The 25657-nt window shown below is 42.6% G+C and overlaps 1 protein-coding gene across 1 annotated transcript in view; it reads left to right on the top strand.

Moving 5' to 3' along the window:
- KCTD1 (potassium channel tetramerization domain containing 1) overlaps positions 1-25657 on the top strand; it is a 212989-nt gene that overhangs the window by 71662 nt on the left and 115670 nt on the right. The gene's annotated exons all lie outside the window — the stretch shown is intronic.

The raw sequence follows: 25657 nt of genomic DNA, 5'->3' as shown, positions 1-25657 counted from the left end.
ACCTCCAGGGAATCCCCTGGTGGTCCAGTGGTTAAGACTTCGCCTTCCAGTGCAGGGGGGTGCAGGTTTGAGCCTTGGTTGGGGAGCAAAGATCCCATGTGCCTCGTGGCCAAAAAAACATAAAACAGAAATAATATTGTAACAAATTCAATAAAGACTTTAAATGGTCCGCATTAAAAAAAAAAGCTCCAATAGTACATTCAAAGCACTTATAGCATACATACTTGGTGCTGGAGATATATTGGAACAACACACGCAAGGAGTTTGTGGTCTAGTGTGTTTCCGATTTCTTAAGCCTTTGTCTTCTACATGTATTCAGTATTTAGCGGAGTTTAAAAAAAAAAGCGGGTAAGAACAGATCCTGTGGTAGCTATATGGAGCGCATAAAATAAGCCTAGCTTTGTTGAAAAGCATTCTTCTGTCCTATGCAATTGGCATGTGGTAATTATATTTGCTTTCTAATTCCTAATGAGCACTTCTTGAGTAATTGGCACCCTGTTCATGCTCCCCAGTACTAAGAATTACACTGGATAACCTCCACGGAAGTGGTGTGTGTATAATTTGATGAACTGGAAGGGTAAGGCATCCACTATAATTGAAATCAGTTTCCCTGTTGCATTTAATGTTGGTGTACTAAGAAGGGGAAGAGAAGTTATGTATAATTATGATTACAAGGGAATTTCTCAGGCATTTCAGTGGCTCCTTCACGCTGTGACCTAAGGAACAAATGGGTGAAGTCTTGCTATTTGTGTGGTATAGAGTCCAGAAGTCTCTGGGGGCGGGGAGGGGGGTGCACAGGAATCTACTTGAATCAGTTCAGTTAAGTTCCACAGACTTAGTTGAACATCAACTATATGACATGCACTTCGCTAGGTTCACATTTTAAAAAAGAAAAAATTGGGAATTCCCTGGCAGTTCAGTGATTAGGATTTTCACTGCTGGGGCCCAGGTTTTATCCCTGATTGGGGAGCTAAGATCCTGCAAGTCCTATGGCATAGCCCCCTACTCCCCCCAAAATTAATAAGATGCAGCTTCAGAAGTTTTTGAAGGGATCAGAGGAGAGATAAATTAGGAAGCTGAGATCAATATATACACACTGCTGCTGCTGCTGCTGCTGCTAAGTCGCTTCAGTCGTGTCCAACTCTGTGCCACCCCATAGACAGCAGCTTACCAAGCTCCCCCGTCCCTGGTATTCTCCAGGCAAGAACACTGGAGTGGGTTGCCATTTCCAGTACTATGTATCAAATGGGCTTCCCTGGTGGCTCAGCAGTAAAGAATCTGCCTGCAATGCAGGAGATACAGTAGATTCAGGTTTGATCCCTGGGTCCAGAAGATCCCCTGGAGAAGGGAAGGGCAACCGAGTCCAGTATTCTTTCTTGGAGAATCCCATGGAAGAGGATCCTGGTGGGCTCACAAAGAGTTCACATAGGTTCACAGAGTCGGACATGACTGAAGTGACTTAGCACACATATATCAAATAGATAACCAACAAGGACCTTCTGTATCGCACAGGCCACTATACTCAATATTTTACAGTAACTTATGAGGGAAAATTAAAGATACCAAGGGAACATTTCATGCAAAGATGGGCTCAATAAAGGACAGAAATAGTATGGACCTAACAGAAGCAGAAGATATTAAGAAGAGGTGGCAAGAATACACAGAAGAACTGTACAAAAAAGATCTTCATGACCAAGATAATCACGATAGTATGATCACTCACCTAGAGCCAGACATCCTGGAATGTGAAGTCAAGTGGGCCTTAGAAAGCATCACTATGAACAAAGCTAGTGGAGGTGATGGAATTCTAGTTGAACTATTTCAAATCCTGAAAGATGATGCTGTGAAAGTGCTGCACTCAATATGCCAGCAAATTTGGAAAACTCAGCTGTGGCCACAACCGGAAAAGGTCAGTTTTCATTCCAATCCCAAAGAAAGGAGATGCCAAAGAATGCTCAAACTACAGCACCATTGCACTCATCTCACACACTAGAAAAGTAATGCTCAAAATTCTCCAAGCCAGGCTTCAGCAATACATGAACCATGAACTTCCAGATATTCAAGCTGGTTTTAGAAAAGGCAGAGGAACCAGAGATCAAATTGCCAACATCCACTGGATCATGGAAAAAGCAAGAGAGTTCCAGAAAAACATCTATTTCTGCTTTATTGACTATGCCAAAGCCTTTGACTGTGTGGATCACAATAAACTGTGGAAAATTCTGAAAGAGATGGGAATACAAGACCACCTGACCTGCCTCTTGAGAAACCTGTATGCAGGTCAGGAAGCAACAGTTAGAACTGGACATGGAACAACAGACTGGTTCCAAATAGGAAAAGGAGTATGTCAAGGCTATATATTGTCACCCTGCTTATTTAACTTATATGCAGAGTACATCATGAGAAACTCTGGGCTGGAGAAATCACAAACTGGAATCAAGATTGCAGGGAGAAATATCAATAACCTCAGATATGCAGATGATACCACCCTTATGGCAGAAAGTGAAAAACTAAAGAGCCTCTGGATGAAAGTGAAAGAGGAGAATGAAAAAGTTGGCTTAAAGCTCAACATTCAGAAAACGAAGATCATGGCATCCAGTCCCATCACTTCATGGGAAATAGACGGGGAAACAGTGGAAATAGTGGCTGACTTTATTTTTCTGGGCTCCAAGATTGCTGCAGATGGTGATTGGAGCCGTGAAATTAAAAGACGTTTACTCCTTGGAAGAAAAGTTATGACCAACCTAGATAGCATATTCAAAAGCAGAGAAATTACTTTGCCAACAAAGGTCCGTCTAGTCAAGGCTATGGTTTTTCCAGTGGTCATGTATGGATGTGAGAGTTGGACTGTGAAGAAAGCTGAGTCCCAAAGAATTGATGCTTTTGAACTGTGGTGTTGGAAAAGACTCTTGAGAGTCCCTTGGACTGCAAGGAGATCCAACCAGTCCATTCTGAAGGAGATCAGCCCTGGGATTTCTTTGGAAGGAATGATGCTAAAGCTGAAACTCCAGTACTTTGGCCACCTCATGAGAAGAGTTGACTCATTGGAAAAGACTCTGATGCTGGGAGGGATTGGGGGCAGGAGGAAAAGGGGATGACAGAGGATGAGATGGCTGGATGGCATCACGGACTCTATGGACGTGAGTTTGAGTGAACTCTGGGAGATGGTGATGGACAAGGAGGCCTGGCGTGCTGTGATTCACGGGGTCACAAAGAGTCAGACACGACTGAGTGACTGAACTGAACTGAACTGATGAGAGCAAAGAATCCGAAAAGAGATACACCCACACACATATATTGTATAACTGAATCACTGTGCTGTACACTTGAAACTAACATAATAGTAAATCAACTCTGCTTCAATTAAAAAATAAAAAAAAATAAAGCAACAACAGTAAAAAGAGAAGTTCTTTGTGATTCTTCAGAGTTTACTATCTACTTGGGAAGATAGGCCCTATCAAATGGTGACAATAGTTTGTGACTCAAGCCATTTCAATTCTTTGATAGAACTTGTTTTCTGTTTGTTTTGGTTTTTGGCTGTGCCAGGTGGCATGCGGGATCTTAATTCCCCAACCAGGGATTGAACCTGTGGCCCATGCAGTGGAAGACTGCAGTCTTAACCACTGGACAGTCCAGAAATTCTCAATAGAGTTTTTTGGTTTTGTTTTTTCCTATTGTATTGGTTTCTGCCATACATCGACTTGAATCAGCCATAGTGTACATATGTCCCCTCCCGCATGAAACTCTCTCCCGTCTCCCACCCCATTCCATCCCAGAATAGAGTTTTAATTTTAGTGTAACTATACTTTCATTAAAGTCAGTTCAGGTCTTTTATAAACAGCATGAAGCTACCAAAGTTTGTTAAAGTGATTTATAGAAGAGCAAAAATGTATCATTCTTTGTAGAAGAACTTTGCTATTATTGCTAAGCAAAGTGTGCATTCCCCGGTGGTGCTAGTAGGTAAGAACCCACCTGCTAATACAGGAGACATAAGAGACATAGGTTTGATCCCTGGATCGGGAAGATTCCCTGGAGGAGAGCATGGCAACCCACTCCAGTATTCTTGCCTGGAGAATCCCTTGAACAGAGGAGCCTGATGGGTTCCACAGGATTGCAAAGAGTCAGACACAACTGAAGTGACTTAGCACGCACGCAGAAAGCAGAAATAGAAAAAAAAAAAAAAAAGAAAGCAGAAATAGATCAACAGAAAAAACTGTGGCGAGCACAGTGATGGCATGTAAATAATAATCTTTACTGACATCTTTCCAAATCCTTTAATTGTTTCTAACACAATTCAAGTCACATACACAATTGTACTTGTGGGTAATTAGGGTTAAGAGATGATAATGAATTTATCTGAAAGAAATAATGACATTCAGCAGAAGAGTCCAGTTCAAGATGGCAGGCCAAGTATTTACCTATACTACCTCCCTCAGTTTAGTTCAGTTCAATTCAGTCCAGTTCACTCCCTCAGTCGTGTCCGACTCTTTGTGACCCCATGAACTGCAGCACACCAGGCCTCCCTGTCCATCACCAGCTCCCGGAGTCTACCCAAACCCATGTCCATCAAGTCGGTGATGCCGTCCAACCATCTCATCCTCTATCGTCCCCTTCTCCTCCTGCCCTCAATCTTTCCCAGCACCAGGGTCTTTTCCAATGAGTCAGTTCTTCACATCAGGTGGCCAAACTATTGGAGTTTCAGCTTCAACATCAGTCCTTCCAATGAACACCCAGGAGTGATCTCCTTTAGGATGGACTGGTTGGATCTCCTTGTAGTCCAAGGGACTCTCAAGAGTCTTCTCCAACACCACAGTTCAAAAGCATCAATTCTTTGGTGTTCAGCTTTCTTTATAGTCCAACTCTCACATCCATACATGACCACAGGAAAAACCATAGCCTTGACTAGATGGACCTTTGTTGGCAAAGTAATGTCTCTGCTTTTGAATATGCTGTCTAGACTGGTTATAACTTTACATCCAAGGAGTAAGCGTCTTTTAATTTCACGGCTCCAATCACCATCTGCAGCAATCTTGGAGCCCAGAAAAATAAAGTCAGCCACTATTTCCACTGTTTCCCCATCTATTTCCCATGAAGTGATGGGACCGGATGCCATGATCTTCGTTTTCTGAATGCTGAGCTTTAAGCCAACTTTTTCATTCTCCTCTTTCACTTTCATCAAGAGGCTTTTTAGTTCCTCTTCACTTTCTGCCATAAGGGTGGTGTCATCTGCATATCTGAGGTTATTGATATTTCTCCCTGCAATCTTGATTCCAGCTTGTGATTTCTCCAGCCCAGAGTTTCTCATGATGTACTCTGCATATAAGTTAAATAAGCAGGGTGACAATATACAGCCTTGACATACTCCTTTTCCTATTTGGAACCAGTCTGTTGTTTCATGTCCAGTTCTAACTGTTGCTTCCTGACCTGCATACAGGTTTCTCAAGAGGCAGGTCAGGTGGTCTGGTATTCCCCTCTCTTTCAGAATTATCCACAGTTTATTGTGATCCACACAGTCAAAGGCTTTGGCATAGTCAATAAAGCAGAAATAGATGTTTTTCTGGAACTCTCTTGCTTTTTCGATGATCCAGCGGATGTTGGCAATTTGATCTCTGGTTCCTCTGCCTTTTCTAAAATCAGCTTGAACATCTGGAAGTTCATGGTTCATGTATTGCTGAAGCCTGGCTTGGAGAATTTTGAGCATTACTTTACTAGCGTGTGCTGCTGCTGCTGCTGCTAAGTTGCTTCAGTCGTGTCCGACTCTGTGTGACCCCATAGACGGCAGCCCACCAGGCTCCACTGTCCCTGGGATTCTCCAGGCAAGAACACTGGAGTGGGGTGCCATTGCCTTCTCCTTACTAGCATGTGAGTTGAGTGCAATTGTGCAGTAGTTTGAGCATTCTTTGGCATTGCCTTTCTTTAGGACTAGAATGAAAACTGATCTTTTCCAGTCCTGTAGACACTGCTGAGTTTTCCAAATTTTCTGGCATATTGAGTATAGCACTTTCACAGCATCATCTTTCAGGATTTGAAATAGCTCCACTGGAATTCCATCACCTCCACTAGCTTTGTTCGTAGTGATGCTTTCTAAGGCCCGCTTGACTTCACATTCCAGGATGTCTGGCTCTAGGTGAGTGATCATACCTTCGTGATTATCTTGGTCGTGAAGATGTTTTTTGTACAGTTCTTCTGTGTATTCTTGCCACCTTTTCTTAATATCTTCTGCTTCTGTTAGGTCCATACCATTTCTGTCTTTATTGAGCCCATCTTTGCATGAAATGTTCCCTTGGTATCTCTAATTTTCTTGAAGAGATCTCTAGTCTTTCCCATTCTATTGTTTTCCTCTATTTCTTTGCACTGATCACTGAGGAAAGCTTTCTTATCTCTCCTTGCTATTCTTTGGAACTCTGCATTCAGATGGGTATATCTTTCCTTTTCTCCTTTGCTTCTCACTTTCCTTCTTTTCACAGCTATTTGTAAGGCCTCCTCAGACATCCATTTTGCTTTTTTGCATTTCTTTTTCTTGGGGATGGTCTTGATTCCTGTGTCTTGTACAATGTCACGTACCTCTATCCATAGTTCATCAGGCACTCTGCCTATCAGATCTAGTCCCTAAATCTATTTCTCACTTTCACTGTATAGTCATAAAGGATTTGATTTAGGTCATACCTGAATGGTCTAGAGGTTTTCTCCACTTTCTTAAATTTCAGTCTGAATTTGGCAGTAAGGAGTTCATGATCTGAGCCACAGTCAGCTCCCGGACTTATTTTTGCTGACTGTATAGAGCTTCTCCATCTTTGGCTGCAAAGAATATATCAATCTGATTTCGGTGTCGACCATCTGGTGAAGTCCATGTGTAGAGTCTTCTCTTGTGTTGTTGGAAGAGGGTGTTTGCTATGACCAGTGCGTTCTCTTGGCAGAACTCTATTAGCCTTTGCCCTGATTCCTTCTGTACTCCAAGACCAAAATTGCCTGCTACTCTAGGTGTTTCTTGACTTCCTACTTTTGCATTCCAGTCCCCTATAATGAAAAGGACATCTAAGCCCCATCAAATAATAATAATAAAAGACATCCTAAAAAGAATTGGTTTATAACATCTCTAACAACAAGATAGGTGTTATTAGCAGACAAGAAATCTCATTTAATTTCTGGATGCCAAAAGCAGAGCACAGGAGAAATGGAAATGTTAAAGCCTGGATATAAACGTCTTAGACCTTGACAGCAAGTGTGTAGAGGAAAGAAATTTGAAGGAGTGATGGGAGAGGAAAGTGCAGAGGCTCTAACCTCTGCAAAACATCAGCAAAATACCAGTACTTTCTGGCTAAAGTTCAAGTGGAAGACAGAATTTTCAGGACTTCATATGAGGTAATCAATATAACCACTAAAAGTACTAAACACAGAAGGAACATCAGGAGGTGGAAGGGGGATGGGAAGGAGAGAAAGCCCTAAATTCCTCAACTTTCTTATCAAGGAGTTGATAGATACTATCTAATGTTGAGAAATCAAGAAGTAATTGCAGTTGTTGGGATAACTACCAAAGTAGTAAAACCAGACATGATTCCAAGTGTTTGCCTCTAAGGTACAGAGCTTCCCTGGTGGCTCAGACAGTGAAGAATCTGCCTGCAGTGCAGGGGACCCAGGTTCAATCCCTGGTTTGGGAAGATCCACTAGAGAAGGGAATGGCTACTCACTCCAGTATTCTTGCCTGGAGAATTCCATGGACACAGGAGCCTGGCAGACTATCCATCCATGGGGTTGCAAAGAGTTAGGCATGACAAAACACAGTTACTTATGGTGTGTCCAAAAGAGGAGCAATGGACAAAGACAATTTTACTTTACATTTCTTACTTTCTGGACTGTTGGATTTTTCAAGCAAGTGTATTGAACATTTTTATAATGAATGAATAAGAAGATAAATAATTGAACACAGAAATATTCTGAGTTTAAAAATAAACAAGAATGAGATACTTTATATATTAGGTAGAAAAAGAAACTATACACAGAACAATACCTAAAATATAATCCTGTTGTGTTTCTTAAAAATTTTTGTAGATATATGAAATCTATGTTTATAAATGCAAAGAAAAGGCTTTACCAATGGTTCCCATCAAAGAATGGAGTGGGATTGATGAGAAGAGATGAAAGGAGAATCATTTTTGCCTCTTAATGTACTTCTGATTTATTTGAAATGGTTCCAAGGAGCTTCTGTAACTCTTGAAAGCTTATAAAAACAATTTATTAAAATGAGTACATTCAGGATTTTCTATGGAACACTAAAGTGGCTGCTATTTATCATAGAAATGTGGGAGTTGCATTCAGAGATCTATTTTTAAATAATAGGCAGGAGGACTTACGTTTTCTGCTGTAATCAGTAAATACCACAATTCTACACTGCACTGAACTTTTCACTCCCCATTTCCACCTCCTTCTGTTCTTTCATTGTTCCACACACACAAAAAAACAACAACAACAAAAAAAAAACAAAGAAACAAACAAAAGTAAAACACCATCAAATAATCTCTCCATGTTTCCTCAATGCTCATGTTTCCCCCTTTGCTCGGTGACATGTATCCTAGCAGGAGAGCAGATGCAAAACTGAATGGCTTCATATTTATGAACCAATCTTTGGTTTACACAAACTCAGTGGTTTTAGAGGGAAAATGTTCAAAAACTATATTTGTTTATACAGAAAACAAAATGAATACATTAATTAGGAAAATGGCAAAAATACATTAAAATCTGCACACATGTATGTCCATTCATCCATTTAACAATCGTAGACTGAATTCCCACCATGGGCTATGCATTGTACTAGTCACAGGTGAAAGGAAATAGATCATACCATCTATCTCTCGCCTTCAAGGAATCCATAATCACGTTGCTTAAAGGACAACAAATACACAATTACAATACATGGCGATAAGTGCTTTGATTGATACAGGCAGAATGCTCAAGAAAAGTTTATCTACCCTAATTTGTTGATTACACCAAAGCCTTTGACTGTGTGCATCACAGCAAACTGTGGAAAATTCTTCAAGAGATGGGAATACCGTACCACCTTACCTGCCTCCTGAGAAATCTGTATGCAGGTCAAGAAGCAACAGTTAGACCAGACATGGAACAACAGACTGGTTCCAAATAGGAAAAGGAGTATATCAAGGCTGTATATTGTCACCCTGCTTTTTAACTTATATGCAGAGTGAAAGTGAAAGTAAAATCTCTCAGTCCTGTCCGACTCTTTGCAGCCCCATGGACTGTAGCCTATTAGGCTCCTCCGTCCATGGAATTTTCCAGGCAAGAGTATTGGAGTGGGTTGCCATTTCCTTCTCCAGGGGATCTTCCTGAATCCGGGTCTCCCGCATTGTAGCCAGACACTTTACCATCTGAGCCACCTGGGAAGCCCATATGCAGAATATATCATGTGAAATGCCAGGCTGGGTGAAGCACAAGTTGGAATCAAGATTGCTGGGAGAAATATCAATAACCTCAGATATGCAGATGATGCCACTCTAAGGCAGAAAGTGAAGAGGAACTAAAGAGCCTCTTAATGAAAGTGAAATAGGAGACTGAAAAAGCCGGCTTAAAACTCAATATTCAGAAAACTAAGATCATGACATCTGGTCCCATCACTTCATGGCAAATAGATGGGGAAACAGTGGAAACAGTGAGAGACTTTATTTTCTTGGGCTCCAAAATCACTGCAGATGGTGACTGCAGCCATGAAATTAAAAGGCGCTTGCTCCTTGAAAGAAAAGCTATGACCAACCTGGACAGCATATTAAAAAGCAGAGACATTTCTTTGCCAACAAAGGTCTGTTTAGTCAAAGCTATGGTTTTTTCCAGTAGTCATGTATGGATGTGAGTGTTGGACTATAAAGAAAGCTGAGTGCCAAAGAATGATGCTTTTGAACTGTGGTGTTGGAGAAGACTCTTGAGAGTCCTTTGGACTGCAAGGAGATCCAACCAGTCAATCCTAAAGGAAATCAGTCCTGAATAGTCATTGGAAGGACTGCTGCTGAAGCTGAAACTCCAATAGTTTGGCCACCTGATGCGAAGAACTGACTCATTGGAGAAGACCCTGATGCTGGAAAAGGTTGAAGACAGGAGAAAAAGGGGATGACAGAGGATAAGATGGTTGGATGGCATCACCGACTCGATGGACAAGAGTTTGAGCAAGCTCCAGTAGTTGGTGATGGACAGGGAAGCCTGGCGTGCTGCAGTCATTAGGGTCACAGAGAGTCAGACATGACTGAGCAACTGAACTGAACTGAGCTGAATGACAGATGGAGAGGGGAGCAGTGTTAGTAAGGCTTCCTGAAATGATGACATCCAAAGGGAGCACAGCTGTGTCAGTGTCAAGCACATGTGGAGGGTGCACTTCTGTAGGTATTTTATGCATAAGTGTTTGTATGAAGTGAAAGCTAGCAAGCCATGCGAACAACAGAGCAACATCATACCTCGCCGTGACTGACATTACAGCCTCCACCCTTGCTCTGTTTCAGGAGCTCCAGTGTCCATCCACCCCACCCCCATCCCCACCCCACCTCAAATAGTGTGTTACATGAGGCTTTGGGGAGAGTCGAAAGGTGAGAAGATAAATTCTCAAATTTCCAAGTGATCCAAACTCCCTGAGAAATCCAGGGGGTACAATGAGGTATGACCAGCATAACCTAAAAGACCAACAAATACTTGCCTAATGGTTGATCTTTCATTGAAGATCCTGAAGCACTTTTGCAAATAAAGACTCTCCTCTGCCATCTGGCGAGCCTGAGGCTAAGAAAGTCATTTCCCCAAGTCACACAGACAGGCACTTGGAGAAACAGACCACATCATTTCTGGCTTCCCTCTTGGTTCTGCTGTTAAGATCAGGTCTGTCTTCCCACCAGTGAAGACACGAAGTTACAAGTGGTTCTGCTCAGGGGGGTTGATGAATTTGGTGTTAACTGGCACCGTTCCCTAAGCCCGGTTCGCAGGCACACCTAGTTCTTCAGCACACGCTGCGTGTGGTTTCTGAGGAAGGCAGGCCTTGGCAAAACACTTAGCATTTCAAGTCTGCACGCGTATCCAGGGTGCCACGATCGGCAAGGGTTTTCTGGCAGGTTAGTTATGCCCTGCAGTATTCTTGGTTTGTTTTTATGGTCTTTAAAGCCACCAAGAAAGTCAGTGGGGCTGGAACTCAAACTTCTGAAATCTTTGACTCTGTTGCTGAGATTTCAGTGTTCAAACCTGTTTCTTTTTGCAATAGGAGTTTCAGCATTTAAGACCAGATAAAGTGATAAGACAATCGCAGAGGAAATTGTGGGTTTATGTCTCCAGGTGGGCTAATTTCCAAATTACACTAGAGAAAATTGCTCAGGATAATTTCACAGGTTTCCTCCATGGTTCGCAGTGGCAGGATTGTTGCACCTGCAAAATTTAATTACACGTTTATTTTTTTTTTTTCCACAGTGAAGATATCACTATAATTGGGAGTTGCTTGCCTTAGCCAAACTTATTTCTTGTAGGCACCAGGAGAAATAGTTTTATCCTGGGAATGAAAAAGTGATGACGTGAGGCTATCTGACATAATTGCTCTGCAGATTTCAGGTTAGTTCATTTTATCTGCAATGAAATCACTGGAAGAATACCTTCGTGAAGAGTTTTGATCTCCATCATTACTGACTAATGTTTGTTTTCACTGACTGTGAGATGATGACATACTTGAAAGTGAATCGCACATTAAAGTTTCATCTATCAGGAAGGATTGAAGCTAGGGTGTTTTGATTAATTTAATATTGATAGTGACTATAAATATCTTGTTCAGTCGCTCAGCCATGTCCAACTCCTTGAGACCCCGTGGACTGTAGCCCACCAGGCTCCTCTGTCCATGGGATTCTCCAGGCAAGAATACTGGAGTGGGCTGCCGTTTCCTCCTCCAGGGGATCTTCCCAACCCAGGGATCAAACCTGCATCTCCTGCACTGCCAGCAGAATCTTTACTGCTGAGCCACCAGGGAAGCCATAAATATCTTACATGAGCAAATATGAATCATGTTCATGAATATTTATTGAGTGCTGTCTAGGTTCAAGGCCACAGGGGAGACACTGTGAGAAATAAGAAAATGGAGAAGGTCTGCTCTCAGGGTATTTGCAGTCTTGAAAATAATTTTTTTTCCTTTTTAATTTTTTTATTTTGTCTTGGGGTATAGCTAATTAACAATGTTGTGACGGTTTCAGGTGAACAGTGAAGTGACTTGGCCATAAATATACATGTATCCATTCTCCCCCAAACTCTTCTCCTGTCCAGGCATTGGACATGACATTGAACAGAGTTCCATGTGCTAAACAGTAGGTCCTTATTGGTTATCCATTTTAAATATAAAAATGCGGACATGTCCATCCCAAACTCCCTAACTATCCCTTTCCCTATCCTGCTCCCCTGGCAACCATAAGTTTTTCTCTAAGTCTGTGATTTTTTTTGGAGGGGGGGGTGGTCAAGAGACTACAGTAAAAGTATGTGTTAACTCTGATCCATTTCAAATTTCAGTTAGTCTTCTTTAAACGACTGGAAGTATTTCAGGTCACTGTACTTGCTTGAAGGCCAGTGGTGAGGGGTCCCTTGGCAACATACACAAAGAATTAATTTTTAGAACCAATATCTGACATCAGCTTGTTTGTCAAACTTTATAAAAGTAGGAAGGAGAGCATGTTGATTTAAGATCCTTTGTATTTGGTTTTCAGCTAAGTGGGCAACACTGTTAAAAGCCATTGTATTATGTATGATCAATAAAAGACAAGCTAACTATGAGTTCCAAGAAGGAGGAAATCATGGTGGAATGAGAAATCTTGATGCAGCATCAGAGAGAGAGTGACTGGATCTGGGGCACTAAGTAGGGTCAGCATTTGTCAATGGCTGTTGAGAAAGGGCATGATGAAATCGTTGGGGGGGACTTTTGGTTGTCACAATGATTGTGGGATACTACAGGTATTTGGTGGGCAAGAGCCAGGGATGGGAGATGTCCTGCAGTGCTAGGAACAGTCTCAAACCACAAAGACGTATCTTATGTCCTTCTCAACCCAGCATGTAAGTGAAAAATATGCTCATAATTACCTGAGGATCCAACTTACTTTACATAGGAACACAGCGTATCTTTGCATGATTCTAAATATGTTGAATTTACCCCCAAATGCAATACCATGTACATAGAGAGAAAATTGTGTTTTGTTTTGTGAACTTCCCAAGAGTCCTTCACCACTTGGTAAATGCCATCTTCAGCATCTCTGCTCTGGACACATACATATTAGACTGAGTCTGTACCACTCACATCATGGCAACTCCATGGAGAGCCAGTTTCTTTTTGTTCTGTTTTGTTTGTTTTTGTTGTTGCTGTTTTGGCTGTATTGCATGGCTTATAGGATCTTAGTTCCCCCACCAAGGATCGAACCCCCCGCAGTTCAGAGTCCTAACTACTGGACCATCAGGCAATTCCGATAACCAGCTTCTAATCAACTCATGTTTTCATAGTTGTGGCCAGGCGTTAACATTTTGTTAATTGTATTATTTCAAAATAAATTACTTTCTCTTTTACATTCCATATAGGTCAATATAATGATTTTTTTTTTAATTGCGGTAAATACATTTAACATTTAGGTATGTTTAATCTGGGTCTCCTGCATTGCAGGCAGATTCTTTACTGTCTGAGCCACCAGGGGAAGTAAACAGTTCAGTGATATTAAATACACTCATGTTGTTGCGCAACCATTACCACCATCCATGCATATAACTCCTTTCATTTGCAAAGCTGAAACTCTAGACCCATCAAATAACTCTCCCTCCTTCCTCCACCCACTGGCAACTACCATGCTACTTTCTATCTTTAAAAATTTGACTACTTCTACTAACGATATGATGATTTTTGAGAATCTGTGTGTAGATAAGTTATAGTATCTATGACTTGTGTTGCAGGACAGTAAGGAAGAGTTATAAGATATTTGTTATGAAAAGGAGGTCTTGACTCTAATAGGCTTAGAACTACCAGTATCTATGAATCAGCTAACAGTACATTTGCATGGTCTGTATCTTAGAAAATCAGCCTTTAACTTAACAACAGTTTAACATTTCCTGGGAACGTAAGCCATTTAGAGGAGGGCCTTTGTTTCCTTGAGCTTTTCCAGCATTGTTTCAATTTCCACACTAGCTTGATCTGATCTGACAACCATCTTGAAATTGAATTTAATCCACAAAAATAGGAGCTCCTTGTCTAGACCATAGTCTACTTAACTTAGTATCTCTGGGTTCTCCAGTATGCCCGGCCATTCCTGAATAAACACTTGCAGTGTGTTTGACTGAAAGACATTTTAAAGGGAAGTATACGCACATACTAAGTCACTTTGGTCATGTACGACTCTTTTTGACCCCATGGACTGTAGCCTACCAGACTCCTCTGTCCATGGGGATCCTCCAGGAAAGAATACTGGAGTAGATTGCCATGCCCTCCTCCAGGGGATCTTCTCAACCCAGGGATCGACCTGTATGTCTTGTCTCCTGCATTGGCAGGCAGGTTCTTTACCACTAGCGCCACTTAGGGAGTCCGCACTGGAGTACTTGGCAGCTCTAACCCAAGAGGTTCATCGATATCCATCCATATTCCACTTCGCAAGTCCCACCTTTCTCATCTGTCTCGGGACCCCCCACACTGATCAGTTTTAATAGAAGCACTGTACTGTCAGTCATCCTGATGTGACACCCACTCAGTTCAGTTCAGTCGCTCAGTCGTGTCTGATTCTTTGCGACCCCATGCCGAAGCACGCCAGGCCTCCCCGTCCATCACCAATTCCCAGAGTTGACTCAAACTCATATTCGTTGAATCTGTGATACCATCCAACCATCTCATCCTCTGTCACTCCCTTCTCCCACCTTCAGTCTTTCCCAGCATAAGGGTCTTTTCCAATGAGTCACCTCTTCGCGCCAGGTGCCCAAAGTATTGGAGTTTCAGCTTCAACTTCAGTCCTTCCAATGAACACTCAGGACTGATCTCCTTTAGGATGGACTGGTTGGATCTCCTTGCAGTCCAAGGGACTCTCAAGAGTCTTCTCCAACACCACAGTTCAAAAGCATCAATTCTTCCGGTGCTCAGCTTTCTTTATAGTCCAACTCTCACATCCATACATGACTACTGGGAAAACCATAGCCTTGACTAGATGGACCTTTGTTGGTAAAGTAATCCACTAGACCCTCTGATAACTCTGGCTCTAATAAATTACCACCCAGAACCGGTGACTCAGTGCTAAAGAATCTGCCTGCAATGCAGGAGATGCAAAGGAGACACGGGTTTGATCTCAGGGTCAGGAAGATCCTCTGAAGAAGGAAATGGCAACCCACTCCAGTATTCTTGCCTGGGAAATCCCACGGACCGAGGATTCTGGCGGGCTACAGTCCATGGGGTCTCAAAGAGTTGGACGAAATGAAGCAACTGAGCATGAGAACCAATAAAAAGAACTTGTTGTAATCTGACTCATGCACTGGTTTGTAGCATGCCTGTGACTTCACTCTCTTTGAATTACCTGAGGTAATTTTCTCACGCGGAGAGAAATCTCATTTGTCATTCTTTAACAGTGCCATCTAAGAATAAAAAAAACCTTACCACGAGTATGAGGTTCGATTTCTTTAAATGGTTGCAGAATTAAGTACCATCTACTATTTTGCATTCGGTGTAAACTCACTCAGTGAGTTAATTTGTTCTTGGAGACTGCACCAAACACTTCCTGCCCATTAAAAAAAAAATGACTTGTTGTTTAGTCACTAAGTTGTGTCTGATTCCTTTGTGACCCCATGGACACAGGCTCTTCTGTCCATGGAATTCGCCAGACAAGAAAACTGGAGTGGGTTGCCATTTCCTTCTCGAGGAGATCTTCTCAACCCAGGGATTGAACCCGAGTCTCATACATTGCAGGCAGTTTCTTTACCACTGAGCCACCAGAGAAGCCCTTAAAAGACAATATGGCATATTATGGCACCCCACTCCAGTACTCTTGCCTGGAAAATCCCACAGGCGGAGGAGCCTGGAGGGCTGCAGTCCATGGGGTCGCTAAGAGTTGGACACGACTGAGCGACTTCACTTTCATGCATTGGAGAAGGAAATGGCAACCCACTCCAGTGTTCTTGCCTGGAGAATCCCAGGGACGGGGGAGCCTGGTGGGCTGCCATCTATGGGGTCGCACAGAATCGGACACGACTGAAGCGACTTTGCAGCAGCAGCAGCAGCAGCAGCAGCAGCAGCAGCAGCAGCAGGGATATTTTAGCAAAGCTTACATTTACTTCCCTGTGATTTTTTTCCTAAGAAATGTCTGTTTGAAATGGGTTATATTATGACTGCTAGTTAGTATGCAAAATCACCATAAATGATTCCAGAATACCAATAAATACAACACTAACTTTTTCATTCCAATATGGGTATTTTTATGATTTATTTATTTTTTAATTGGAGTATAATTACAATGTTGTGTTAGTTTCTGCTATACAATGACATGAATCAGTTATATGTACACATATATCCCCTCCCTCTTGAGCCTTCCTCCCACCACCCCTCCATCATCCCACCCCTCTAGGTCATCAGGGCACCAGGCTGAGCTCCCTGTGCTGTACAACAGCTTCCTCCTAGCTATCTATTTTATACATTATAATATATATGTGTGTGTGTGTGCGCGCGCGCGCGCACGTGCGTGTGTGTGTGTCAATGCTACTCTCTCAGTTTGTCCCTTCCTCCCCTTCCCGGGTGCTAAGTGGTAAAGAATCCGCCTGCCAATGGAGGAAACACAGGTTCAATCCCTGACTTGGGAAGATCCCCCCCTCCCCCACCCGCCCCCAGGGGTAGGAAATGACGACTGGCTCCAGTATTCTTGTCTGGGAAATCCCATGGACAGAGGAGCCTGGCCGGCTGCCGTTCCTGGGGTCACAAAGAGTCAGTCGGACACAACTGAGTGACTAAATGATAACAATGAAATCTACAAAGGCCTTAACAAACACTTCCCAGTGGGCACACAAAACTCCCTCCACCATCTCCCTGAGGCCCTCCTGGTTTGTTCCAAAGTGTATTTAGCTCACTCTATTTGGAATTTAGTTGCTCTTCTCCTTATCACATGAATAGTGCCTGATAGGTATTGTGGGCCAGTGATGTTACTAATACGTCTTTCCTCAATATTGTTGTCAAGGAGCTTTGGTTTCAGAGAAGTTAACTTCTTACTGCACACAGATCATCTGTTCTTACTCATGGGCTCTTGGCTTCTCCCAGAATTTTAACTTGCACATGACTTTGGCTGGCCTCAGTGCCAAATCCCTGTGATCTTTTCGTTAATTGACTGCCAATGTCTAATTAATTTAGTTTCTCAGTATATTACTCAATTATCTGTGAGTGAATAACTTTATAAGCAATGTGTCTTTCTAAGTTCCAAACTAGCTTCCTAAGTTCTGACCTAAATTCCAAACTAAGTTTCCATCTGTGATATTGGATCTGAGTCAGGAGAGGGTTAAGATCAAGTTAGAGGAATTATTTCATAACCAGAGGTGAGTCGGGAATTTTCTGTTCCTTGTGAATAATCTGTGTGCTGACTCCCCTCAACAATGAATGTTAAGAGTTTAGCTGTCACTGCCATGAGAATCAAGGCAAAGTGCCCTCTCCTCCCCGATTGGAGCCCCAAATGCTTTGCAAGAGGAATCTGACAGCCTGAATGGAATAGAAGAGTGTTGTCGGGGGCGGGAGAAAGGCGAGAGGGGTAGGAAGTGTTTCTTTTCCCTGACATTTGAGCTGTGAATTGTCAGGAAGGGAGAGATCTTGAGTGGGTTTTATCAGTTACTGAGTGGAGCTCTGCTCCAAGCACTAAGCTTATTTCTCAGAACCCCTGGGATACTGTAATTTGTTAGGTGGCATCTGGAATAGTGAAGGAATACAGGGTTTGGGGTCCAAGTATTGGGGTCACTGCATCCTTAATACGTGGGTTAAATAATTGGGTGCAAACTATTTAAATGCTCTCTGCCTCCGTTTTCTTCTGTGTCAAGTGGGGAATAACAATAGCGCTCCTTCACCCTTTGTTGTGAAGTTGAGATGAGATAAAACATATGAAAGTGCTTTGTAGACACTAATGCATCACACTAAGGTCAATTACACATTATTAAAGGTGCCTGCCCCGTCTGGTCCGAATAATAAAATGCTGTTTATGCACTGGAGGTAGGATCCATGAACACGCTACGCTAATTGACTTTTTAAAATGTTAAATAGTAATACATCTCCCTTCCCCTCAACCCAAAGTAAATTTTTATATCAAAAAGAAAAAAAGGAAGAAAAGAAAAATAACACTGCTTATTGTCAAAGAAGAAACATTTTAAATGCAACTTCTGATTTTTCAACAGTACCAACAAAGCACAAGAAGATACTAGGGATATTTGCTGGGCTTTCAGGGTTCAGCTTCCATTCTATTGAGCTCAGTCTCAAAAGTCTATCAGTAGCAGCAAATTAGTTACAAATTAACAGGGAGCAAACCCAGCACTGACCTTGGTTAAGCTCTCAATGAATCCTGTTAATTACCTTATTTTTTACTTATTATTCTATGGTGTAATGGTTTTAGATGCAATCATACAAATGAACTGCCTTCACACCCTAGCTACCTCTTTTTTTTTCTTTTTTATGTTGAAGAAAAAGAATATTTAAAATTGCATGAGCTAGTCCCTTTATATTGTTAACTTCTCCACTCTTTTCCCCCTTGATAATTCCACTTATATTACTTTTGCTGTTTTGGGGGTTTCATTTAACATCACCTTATGGAATCTGTTAATCATGCATTATTAAGTAGAGAGGAAATTGATAGGGAATGAATTTTCAAGTGGCCAGAGAAGAAAACAATCTAAAATGTCCTAATTTAAAGTCCTACAGATGTTTAAGAAAGTAAGGCCTTGGTTATCTTGATACTAATTTCATAAACAGTATTTTTCTGAAAAGATATCATTTCACTGATGGTTTTCTTCTCATGGGGTCACACCCACATACACACACACAACCAAAGACATCTATTTCTTTACATAGAAAATCATCATCTTCAGTGTGTATTCAATTCTAATTTGCTATGGATTTTAAAAAATTGCAATCAACAGACAATGTTATATTTGTTTTAGGTGTACAATGTAGTGATTCAGTATTTTCATTTCATACAAAATGATCACCATGAGAAGTCGAGTTACCATCCGTCACCATGCAAAGCTATTACAACATTATTGACCATATATTCCTTACACTATACAATCACATCCCAGTGACATTTATTTTATAACTGGAGGTTTGTACCTCTTAATCCCCTTCCCCTGTGTTGCCCAATATGGCGGGAATTGTAAAAGAAGTACTAGGTCTGTGTCTCTATAACAACAGCAGTTCCCTCTCATTACCCCTAAGATGAGTCTTTCTTTGGAGTTATGAAAATTCCTCTGCCCCCTTACTCTCAAGAAAGCACGTTGGAATTGCAAATAGATTCCAGGGTGGTAGTTATATAATTTGTATGTAAATAATTTTCCAATTTCAACATTTTAGAATTAGTAACACATTTCTTCAAACAATGAGAAATGCCTGGACATTTCTTATCCTTACACAAAGATTAGCAGAAACCCTCCAACTCCAGAGACACTGATGTTTAGATGTTGTTTAGTCGCTCAGTCTAAACAACAGTTTAGACTCTTTGTGATCCCACGGACAGTAGCCTGCCAGGTTCCTCTGTCCATAGGATTTCCCAGACAAGAATACTGGAGTGGGTTGCCATTTCTTCCTCCAGGAGATCTTCCGAGAGCAGGGATCGAACCTGTATCTCCTGCATTGGCAGGTGGATTCTTTACCACTGAGCTGCCAGGGAAGCTGATGTTTGGATACATCTTTAAAAAAAAAATAGTGGACAACTAGGCAACTACTGTCAAGGGAAACCTTAGGAGCATTTCAACTCTACTGGGAGAGGGTTTGCAGGAGACCTTCAGAGTCATTTCCCTTTGACCCTGGATCCTAGAGGGTCTCCTGCTGCAGGGAAAATGTTCCCTTGTTGTATTGTCTCAGGAAGCGGCTCCTTGTGGCATCAGCTTCAGAGTTGATGCCTAATTAGCCTGAGGACACGGGGGCACAGATTCCTGGGCAGAAAGGAACACATAGCCTCACCACAGCCCTCTCATCTCCCCTTCAACCTTGCTTCCAAAACAGAGCTTGAGTATTATCATCTAAGATTCTCCAAGCCACCAGGGGAAATGCCAGTTGTGTGGGCTGTGACTTTGGGATTAAACCATAGAGCCTGTAGAGTCAAGTCCAACCTCCAAGTGCCAGCACCCAGGCTGCTCCAGCACAATGTTCCTACAGTCGCTCCACGAACAAGCTCCCTCTCCTAAATGCAAATTCAGATCTCCCCAACAGATTCGTCAAGCTGGAAATCTCTATATATACCCACTCTCACCCTCTGTAGGCAGGAGCAGTTTCAGAGCTGTCTTTCTCGGTGAATTGTTAACCAACTCCAAGTCTGGCAGTGAACCTAGAGTGGCAAGCTTTTGTTGGTTTGTTTTAGGACAGCCAGAAGGAGCTCGGTGGAACTGGTCTGATGCCTCTGCGGTGCAGGTGTGAACCTGGGGGTGGGTAGGAAGTGCAGCCAGGGAAAACAGAGGGCAGGAGCCCAGGCAGACCCAGGTGCCCCAGTGGAATCTGGCTTCCTACTTCCCTACCCAGGCCACAGATACCTCGCTGGAATCCTTGGACAGACTTATGAAGGCTTGCAAATTGGAATTTCAAGAAGAAAAATTGTTTATAATGCCAACATTCTGAGCTGATTTAATGCAAGAGGAAACAGTATTTAATGACAACTGTTTGATGACATTTTGAAACAGCAAGCCATTAGATTCAGTTCAGTTCAACACATGATCGTAGGTGCACCTACTATGTGCTTGGTTTTATGTTAGGCATTCAGGAGGAAAACAAGAAACAGACTATATCCCATGGGATTCATACTCTACTAAGATAAACATCTATTTGGGGTACAAAATGCTAAGAATACTTGTGAAAGAAACACATTTTTCCTAAATAGAGCTGAACATGTCAAAAATCCAGAGAAAAAATTATTCAATAATAGAATAATCTTAGAATGACAAATTCCCACAATAATAACAAAAACAACAATGACATGTATACTTAGCGCAGATCTAATTCTGCTTTCATCTAATGATTTCAAAGAGTTTAGCAACCACTGCTGAGTTAATCCTCAGTGCTAAACCTGACTCTTCCAACTTCTTTTGGGAAAAAAAAAAAAATTGGCACTAACAGTTAACATCCCACAGGGAAGAAGTTCTGGAAAAACAAAGCATGCTCACCCCCACAGAAGCATCGAGCAGCAAATTAAAGATAGTCTAATTTATTCAAAAAAGTAAGCTGGGACTCAGAAGAATCAAACCAGTGCCCACAAAATAAAAGGCAACAGGAGAAGGAGTGTACATTTATTTCTTGCAGATGGAAATGACAAACTTTTATGTACCTTAGACATTCTTGTGGGGCTTTCTGTATTTCTCAGGAATCTAAGGTCCTGAGTATATCCTGAGAAGTCTTGCTCCATATTCAAAGAGGGAATTGCTTCCTCCTGTTTTAAAAACAGAATGGAGGATAAAGATTTCATTTCCCAAATATAATATATAGAAGCAAGTTGATTCAGTGATGATCTCCAAACCCTTTGATGGGTCCCCTTAGAACCAACCAACCATATCCATATGAAGGGAAAGGTTATGAATGAAAGAATTCAATTGTTTGCAGGAAAAAAGTGAGTCTGCCAGAGATGGAGATGATCTGGAGCAGATCTGATACCTAATTACAAAGTAATCCAATACTTAGCGGTCTCACCTGGCAGTCTTTGTCTTCAAAGGATCAGACCTTTGAATATTAATGAAGTCTTCACCTCCTTTCCTCTCTACTCCCCAAATAGCTACTCTTTCATGAAAAGTTGGTCTAATTTCTTAGCAGACCTCTCATTATCCTATTATTCTAGGATACAGTTACAAGTATCTCTTTTTCCTTTTGATGTTCTGTGATATTGCCTTTAGGCTTGTTTTGAATCGATATTGTATATTGTATGACCCTTAAAAAATACACACACAGACAGGCACATTGGAGCTTCTACATGGAGATACTATTATTATAATAAAATAATATGGAAGTATTAGCATAGGACAAACATCAGAGATGGCTTCATAAAAGCCTCCAAGACATGAGTTGGGTCAGATAAGTACAGATAAGTGGGAATGTGTCAAATATGGAGGTGGATTCACAGGTGGCTCAGTAGTAAAGAATCTACCCGCAATGCAGGACACTTGGGCTGGATCCCTGGGTCAGGAAGATCCCCTGGAGGAGGAAATGGCAACCCACTCCAGTTATTCTTGCCTGGGAAATCTCATGAACAGAGGAACCTGGTGGGCTACGGTCCATGAGGTCGCAAAGAGTCACTCACAATTTGGTGATTCAGCAACAACAATGGTGGAAGGTTGGGCAGGTGTTGGGAAGTTGTGGGCAGCTCACATTTGTTGGTTTTCAAGGAAGAAAAGCTTACACAGATGGCCAAACTAAAGGCTATAAAGGTGTCCCATGGACATCTAAGGACAAGACGCTAATCCCAGCCTGGACTCGGGAGGAGGCTGCCCCCTCCTCTGTGCTTGGTACAGCCTCAGTCTTGGCTCCTTCCTTGTTCCCTGAGTCACAGAACAGTGGAGGATGCCTGGTTTAGGGCAATGGCATTAGAACTGCGGAGCATGAGCCGAATGAAATAGATTTGACGTCAACACGGGGGAACAGTAATGGTGTCTGCCAGGTTCCTAGCTTGGGTGCCCTGCAGAGACAGGAGGTATGAGGAAGAGCAGGTTTGGAAGGTGTTATGGACAGAGTTTGTGCCCCCAAATCCATATATTTAAGACCTAACTCCCAGTGTGGCTGTATTTGGAGATAAGGGTCATAAGGAGGTAATTAAGTTGAATGAGGTCATAAGGTGGGGCGGTCCTAACCCAGTAGGACTGATGTCCCTATAAGAAGAGATATCAGAGATCTCCACCTCCATCTCTGTCTCCACACACGCAGAGAGACGCAGGCAGGTGAGGGTGCAGGGAGAAGATGGCCATCTTCAAGCCAGGAGGAGAGGTCTCACCAGAAACCAGCCCTGATGGCACCTTGATCTTAGACTTCCAGCCTCCAGGACCGTGAGGGACTGCATCTCTGTCTAATCCACACCCGGTCTGTGGTATTTTGTTACAGCAGCCGGAACTGACTGATACAGAGGGAAACACAATTAATCCACACTTGGATGAAGATGGATTTAAAGCAAATGGTGACTTAGAAGTGGCAGGTCTTGATGGTTCGATGGAAGCGGAGGGTGAGAAAGAGCAAGAAGGAAGCAGGAGGAAGGGATGCGGTCCAGGTTGCAGCCTTGGGTAGAGGATGAATTGTGGTGACTTGCCTTGAGTCTGCAGTTCCAGAGCCGGACAGGGCAGAGAGTGAATGTGTAGATAAGCTCTTGGTTGTAAGCAAGAGAAATTAAGATGGGGCGATTAACTGTACGGAGGTAGTGGGATTGTAACAGAAATGAAACCTCGTGGAAACCCAAGGTCAGGATTCCAGTAGAGTCATTCCCCTGGAGTCCAGACATAGAGCAGCCCCAGGGCTCTCAGCAGATGCTCACTCCAGGAGCAGGACCAGGCTGCCTCGATGGCCTGTCTTCTCCCTACTGGCTGACTTACTTTCATCGTAATTCCTAGAGAGAGAGATTGTTTGGTTCAGGAGTTTCAATACAGGCTTCTAGGTAGCTTAGGGGTTGGTTGTGTAAGGACCTATCCTTGATCCAGTCCATTAAGGTGTTGGTCATGTGATAGAATGACTACTTGGCTTGACAAATCTGTCCCTTCAGCAGTGGCTGTGAGCAAGGCAGCATCCTCTAGAAAGATCTGGGGTGTGCCAACCAGTGTCACTGAAACATCTAGAATGGAAGGTGGGGTTGGTAAGAAGATCTTTTTTGTGTGTGGTTTTAGGCTTGTTAGGTACATTCACAAAATGTGCATATATAATTTTGGTTCAGTTTTTTCAACAAATGATCTCATGTGCATGCGTGCTCAGTTGCTTCAGTCATGTCTGACTCTTTGCGACCCCATGGACTGGGGCCCTCCAGGCTCCTCTGTCCATGGGATTCTCCAGACAAGAATACTGGAGTGGGTAGCCATGCCTTGCACCAGGGGATCTTCCCAACCCAGGGATCAAACCCACTTCTTCTGTGTCTCCTGCATTGCAAGCATATTCTTTACCACTGAGCCACCAAGGAAGCCCAAAATGAACTCGTACTTTACATTAAAGTGGTGGTGGTAGTGGTAAGTACCAGCCTGCCAATGTTGGAGACCTAAGAGATAAGGGTTTGATCCCTGGGTCAGGAAGATCCCCTGGAGGAGGAAATGGCAACCCACTCCAGTATTCTTGCCTGGAGAATCCCATGGGCAGAGGAGCCTGGTGGGCTACAGTCCATAGGGTCGAAAAGAGTCAGACACAACTGAACCGACTTGGCACACACACATGCACTCGAATAATAAAACATCTTGGAAATTTTTCCACTCATCACCTACACATCTACCGTATTCATTAAATCTACAGCTAGTATTCTGTTGAGTAGATGAGATACAAATTTATTTATTCACCATCTACTGCTAGAGTTAGATTATATCTGATGAGCCTTTATTACAAACAATGCTTCAAGAACATCCTTGTACATTTTTCTTTGTGTGCTCCTAGATTCCTAGAAATGAACTGCTGGGTTGAAAGGGATGTGCATTTTGCGTGCTGATAGCTACTGCCAAATTGTCCTCAAAAAACACTGTACCAGTTTATACTTCTAGCAACAGAGCATGCTTGTGCTTATTTCTCCACATCCATATGAATGTTTCTTCAACTATTTTGAATCATAAACCCCTTTAGAGTCTGTTAAAAGCTATGAATCCTTGTTGTAGGAAAATACACAGATGTACAAACACAGAACATTTTCCACATAATTTCTACCAGTTCACAGATCACATAAAGACCACCCAAGACTCAAGACTTCATATTAAGGGTCCTCCAAATAGACATGGAGAATCCCAGGGACGGGGGAGCCTGGTGGGCTGCCGTCTCTGGGGTCGCACAGAGTCGGACACGACTGAAGCGACTTAGCAGCAGCAGCAAATAGACATGTGTGAATGGGTCTCCCAATCTAGGAGAGTGGATCTCAGTCCTAGCTGAGCATTTGTTATGTATTTAGTTATTTATTTGTGCATTTGTTTGGCTGTGCTGGGTCTTCATTGCTACTCAGGGGCTTTCTCTAGTTGCGGTAACCAGGGGCTACTCTTCGTTGTGGTGTGTGCGTTTCTCATTGCAGGTGGCTTCTCTTGTTGTGGAGCACAGGCTCTAGTCTTGGGGGGCTCAGTAGTTGCAGCTAAGGGGCTTAGTTGCTCAATGGCATGTACGATCCTCTAGGACCAGGAATGGACCCCATGTCCCCTGTCTTGGCAGGTAGATTCTTAACCACAACCACCAGGGAAGTCCTTAGCTGCACATTGGATCACCTTGAAAAGGTCTGGCCCATGCCCAGGCCACTTTCCAGACCAAGTCAATCAAACTATCTCGAAAAAG

The sequence above is a fragment of the Bubalus bubalis genome, chromosome 22 (genome assembly GCF_019923935.1).
Source record: "Bubalus bubalis isolate 160015118507 breed Murrah chromosome 22, NDDB_SH_1, whole genome shotgun sequence".
In the NCBI taxonomy this organism is placed as follows: Eukaryota; Metazoa; Chordata; class Mammalia; order Artiodactyla; family Bovidae; genus Bubalus; species Bubalus bubalis.
This window is presented reverse-complemented; position numbering and strand designations above follow the sequence as displayed.